This window comes from Hibiscus syriacus, unplaced genomic scaffold (genome assembly GCF_006381635.1).
Source record: "Hibiscus syriacus cultivar Baekdansim isolate YM2019G1 unplaced genomic scaffold, ASM638163v2 tig00004355_pilon, whole genome shotgun sequence".
Taxonomy (NCBI): Eukaryota; Viridiplantae; Streptophyta; class Magnoliopsida; order Malvales; family Malvaceae; genus Hibiscus; species Hibiscus syriacus.
In genome coordinates this window covers 1,137,399-1,143,398 of record NW_024062011.1, presented here as the reverse complement: position 1 = coordinate 1,143,398, position 6,000 = coordinate 1,137,399, and positions in this window count along the sequence as shown.

Here is a 6,000-nt window from a genome sequence, read left to right as displayed (position 1 = left end):
ATTTATTCACATCACTTTTCCCGTCAAGTAAAAAATTCGTGCCCTGACGAAAAACGGTTACGACACCACGCAATCTATAGTGCCCGTGGAAGATACAGATGATGAATCTCAATGTCGAAACATGTTGAAAAGGTGACAACTTTGCTTTCTTTTGGATTAATGCAATTTATTCGACCAAAATAGTTAGTTAATCCTAAATATACAGGATCGCCTATAAAAAAAATCGAGTTTGCTAATTATATAAATAATATTTTATTATTTAAAAAAAGTTTGAAAAATTTAAGTCGAATCAATTGTATTTATTTTAAATTTATATATAATTATTTATAATATTACAATATTAATTGAGTTTATTTAAAAAAATTCTTTAATTGTCATAGCTATTTTTGAATAAATTAGTTTAAAATAATTATGACTTTATTTTAGAAATTTTATATTTTTATTTAATTTGAAGTTTGGAGTCGTAATCGACCTTTGGGCTAAGTAGGTCGAATACCTAGAAACATCTTTTAAATTTTTTTAAGAAAAATCATTGAAAAGAGAAAAATTGGTCAGCATAAATTCATTTTTAAGGAGTCGGAAGTCGATTACGCATAAAGAAGGATTAACACATGTTATACCCTAATTTTATCCGAGTAATTCAAATAAACTCGAAGGTGATCAGAGGCCAATTTGAAGTTAGGGAATCTGGTGTAAAATCTTCAATTGTGCAACGTTGAGAAATTGGAAAAGGAATTTAGGGTAGTGATTAAATTGCAATCTTGGAATTATGGTAATCATGTAATTGAAGCGTATTTTTAACAACAACAAAACCCTATTCCCATATGTAATGGGGTAAGGGAGAGGTAGGGTAGTAGGCTGTCCCCCAACGCCAGGTTGAGAGCAGCTTTCGTGGAAAACCTCCGGCAATCAAAAAATTAAAAATAAAGATAAAATACAATGCATGTTTAAATAAATAAATAAAATACGTAGTTGGACAATCTTCATATGCAGTCTTCATATGCACGTCTGTAATGGGAAATAATCCCTGCAAATACACCCCTGCGTAAAAATATCTGCATATAGACAGAAAAGTAAGACCCGTCCAAAATTATAAAGAGGAAACATGAAGAACTGTATACAAGGAATTCAACGATAGCAGGCTTCGAGAATGGATAAAGTCAAATGGGTTAAAACCTAAACTAAGGCAACACTACTCCGCTACCTTAGTTCTAGGCCTTCATTAATTTCAATGACAGAAACGTATAAAAAGTATAAGTAATGAAATTACTACAAATGCATTAAAAGAAGACAAAGATGATACACCCAATGGACGTGACTCGCCCTACTCGGCTACCTTGGTCTTAAGTCGCCATAATTTCCTATCAGATGTCATGTCATTAGTAAGGGCTAAATCCTTTAAATCAGATCTCAAGCAGTCTTTCCATTTCCGCCTTGGTCGACCTCTCCTTCTGGTATCGTCGACTATAATCGACTCTACCCTCCTAACCGCATCCGATGGTTGTCGTCTTTGGACATGCCCAAACCACCGTAGTCTTCCCTCCCTCAATTTTTCGGATACATGCACCACCCCCAAGGATATCCTAATAGCAGAGTTTGGTGTCATATCATATAGAGTCCTACCACACACCCATCGAAGCATTCTTATTTCTGCGGCCTCCATCTTCCTTACGTGATCCTTCTTGATAGCCCAACATTCTGATCCATACAGCAGCGCTGGTCTTATTGTCATTCTATAAAAGTTTCCCTTAAGTTTTAGAGTTACCTTCTTGTCACACAAAACTCCAGTAGCAACCCTCTACTTTAGCCATCCCGCCTTTATACGGTGTGAAACTTCTTCATCTACACCCTCATCTTTACGTATCATAGGCCTTAGATACTTGAAACAATCCTTTGAGGGGAGAAGCCCACTTATTTTTAACCTTTCATTTAAACCAAGACCAAACTTAAATAACTCAAAACCTTGTCCAAATCGTTTTACAAGCTCCACAGACCAAATAAATTGAACCCAAGATATCTTAAACCCAATGAAATTACCAAACGTCCATTGAGAATAATTATATACACTTCATTTACATTTGCACTATCCATTACCCAAATGAACCTACCATTAAGCCCATAACCCAATACACATTTTACAATCCCATCTTCATTACCAAACTCAACCTAAATCCATTACAACCCAAATATAGCCATGACCCATTAATTTTTACCCATTTAACCATTTCGGACCCATTACACAATTAACCACAAATATTAGGCTCGTTTGTTATTAAGCCCAGAATGTAAAAGATTGTGAGAAACCATAATTCTCAGCTTGGGTCTCACTCAGTTGTCTTCCATCGAACGCCAAAACGTTCCAGAGGTTTTCAGCACCATTCCAAGCCTCCAGTTGGATCCATCCTCCACCAGTAACAAATCTGTCACGTACCCTCTACAGTTGTCCCTTCCTCAACGACTCCATCAACGTGCAAAACAAACAGAGGAAGAAAACAGAGCATAATTAGTAAAAATTAGTAAAAAAGAGGGGAAATGTTTATTTTACATTTTGTAATTTGAGTATTTTATAAGAACGAAGAGCATTTCGTGTAAAAGGGGTTGGTCTTCCCTTATTTTTGAGAGACTGAAACAATACAGAGTTTAACCCATTCATTTTCGAAGCAAATACAAAAGAGAAAAAACCCCTTTTCCATTTTCGTTTTTGTGTGCAAGTGGATCTATTCGAAACAAAACCAAAAATAAATAAAGAATGAGAGAAAGTCGTTTTACCTTCGGCCTCCATTATTGAGGAGGTTGTTTAAGCCCTTTTCGTGGTGGTGAGATCCTTGTTGGAAGAGGAGGTTGCCGGAGAAGGAGATCGGAAGGAGGAGTCGAATAGTTTTGGCGTAGATTCATGGATTTTGAAGCATTTTCTGGTGAAACTAATGGCAGATTCGTGCTCAAGAGTGTGAGAGGAGCTCTCCGATGTATTTTGGGTTCACCGGCGGCCGTACTGTCCAGCGTCTTCCGGAAAACAAAGAGAGAGTGGAGAGATTTTCACGAGTAAGAGAGAGAGTGAAGAAGCACAAAATGAGGAAAAATGAAGAACAAGGGAAGTTTATAGCCCAACCAAAACGGCGTCGTTTTAACCCCGTGCTTTTTGGACTCTTAGGGATTAATCATTTTATTGGTCATTTTGCGTTTTGGTCGCTGATTTGGGGTTATTTTGATTTCATATTGAATTTACATGTCCTGTTTGCGTATTTTTCTACTTTTCTTTTGGTTCTTGATATCTTAGATAAAGAACGTGAAACTACTTTATAGTCCCTTCAATTCGCCCAAATTTTTACATTTCAGTCACCAATTCTCTATGTTTCAATATATTCTGATTTCGTTATCCTATTTTTATTTATTTTAATTTTACCCATATTTGTTAACTGATACATACTTTATTCTGATTTGGACCATTTTGATCTTATTTCGAATGCATGGTCACTAATTGAGTAATTTTGTATTTTATTTTGTTAGTTAATTAGTTTGTAAATATTTTGGATGGATTGCATTTAAGTAATCAAACATTACCCGTGTTTTTTCATTTTGGTTCTTATTTCCCTTTTTTATTATTATTTTGTAATTTTGATGCACTATTTATTGTTGAACGTGCTTCCCAAAATAATAATGAAATGGGGATTGTTTTCGGAAAGGCGGGTTAATATACTGTTAATATACGGCGTTACTGGATACATTATAATATATTTACAATATTCGGTTTAGTGTTACCGGAAATGTTGAGTAATAATAATGTAGTAGGTCTAAATCATGAAGAAATATTAAAAAATTTGGCAACTAGTAAACTTAGCTTGTCGGTTTGTGTCAATACAAATGAAAATTGATCGACCCATAGCAATATTACATGTACAAATATGACAAAATCGGTCCCAAAATGACAAAACCGGTAAAACGCTACCGGATATGTGTCGAGTGTCGATAATTTAATATAAGTATCGAAACTTTCTGAATTTAAAAGAGAAGAAGTTATAGCACCTAAAAAGTGTCGACACTTTATGAAAATGTATCGATCCTTACCAATATAACAGGTAAAAATATGATAAAACATGTCTCAAAAATGACAAAACCGGAAAAAGTTACCGGATATGTTAAAAGTATCGATAATTTAATATAAGTATCGACACTTTCTGAATTTAAAAGAGAAAAAGTTATTGCGCTTAAAAAGTGTCGACACTTTATGAAAATGTATCGATCCATAACAATATAACAGGTAAAAATATGATAAAACAAGTCTCAAAATTGACAAAACTAGTAAAACGCTACCAGATATATTGAAAGTGTCGATAATTTAATATAAGTATCGAAACTTTCTGAATTTAAAAGAGAAGAAGTTATAGCGCCTATAAAGTGTCGATACTTTAAAAAAATATCGATCCACAACAATATAACAGGTAAAAATATGATAAAACATGTCTCAAAAATGACAAAACCGGAAAAAGTTATCGGATATGTTAAAAGTGTCGATAATTTAATATAAGTATCGACACTTTCTTAATTTAAAATAGAAGAAGTTATAACGCCTAAAAATTATCGACACTTTATGAAAATGTATCGATCCATAACAATATAACAGGTAAAAATATGATAAAACAAGTCTCAAAATTGACAAAACCAATAAAACGCTACCGGATATATTGAAAGTGTCGATAATTTAATATTAATATCGACACTTTCTAAATTTAAAAGATAAGAAGTTATAACGCCTAAAAAGTGTCGACATTTTATGAAAATGTATTGATCCTTACCAATATAATAGGTAAAAATATGATAAAACATGTCTAAAAAATGACAAAACCGGAAAAAGTTACCGGATATATTGAAAGTGTCGTTAATTTAATATAAGTATCGACACTTTCTGAATTTAAAAAAGAAGAAGTTATAGCGCTTAAAAAGTGTCGCACTTTATGAAAATGTATCAATCCAGAACAATATAACAGGTAAAAATATGATAAAACCGGTCTCAAAATGACAAAACCGGTAAATAGATACCGGATATGTTGAAAGTGTGGATATTTTAATAAGTACGCGTAATAAATTATCGATACTTTCAAAGAAATAGGTAAATATTCTATCGAAAGTATCGACACTTGACATAAAAGTATCGACAGTTATGTAGTTGTATCGATTAAATATAAATAACATATCTGGTGTAAATATAAAGACATAGCTATCCTTTGAAAATAGATAGAGTTTTTAAAATCGAAGCGTAATTGTTGTTGCATTTCAGAAGGCGTTTCTACGTGAAGTTTTGTTTGTTTGTTGCCGCAGTCGAATCGAAAGGTACGTTGTTGAAGCCCTAGTTTTTTATTATTACAGTAATAGGAAATAGGGTTTTTATGTGTTGTTGTTTGGGGGTTTCGAAGTAAAGAAGCATTTGGGACCGAATCGATACTTTTAGTTAATATTTATAGGTAAAAATGATATTATAGGTAGAAAATGATATTTTAGGTTGTATAAATGTGCCGACACTTGTTGTAGTGGCCATTCAAATTCTTTTGAAGACCAACCGTTTTACCACAAATAGTGGTTATTGATTTTTGTATATTGAATAAAGTGTATGTAAACAGTATTTGATTTGATTTGATTTGCGCAAACTGATATATGAAGGAAAAATGAAGTCAATGGGAGGAAAACAACCAAATGGTGGATATGTATACTTCTAGTAAGTATCGGTCTTTTTGTTATTATTGTTGAAATGGTAATTGGATTAAAACTTTAAATTGATTACAAATTTTAAATGTTGACAGTATGGTTAAATGCAAAAGGATGAAGGAAGATGGCACACACAGCGGTTCGGTATGTAAAATGAAATTGACATTGAGTATTATTTAGCGTTAATGTAATGATTAAGAAACATTTACGCTTAATATTAGGTGACAAAAGATGTGAGGTCGAAATGGAATTCGATGAGTGATGCCGAAAAGGAACCTTGCATCACACAGTCAAGGAATG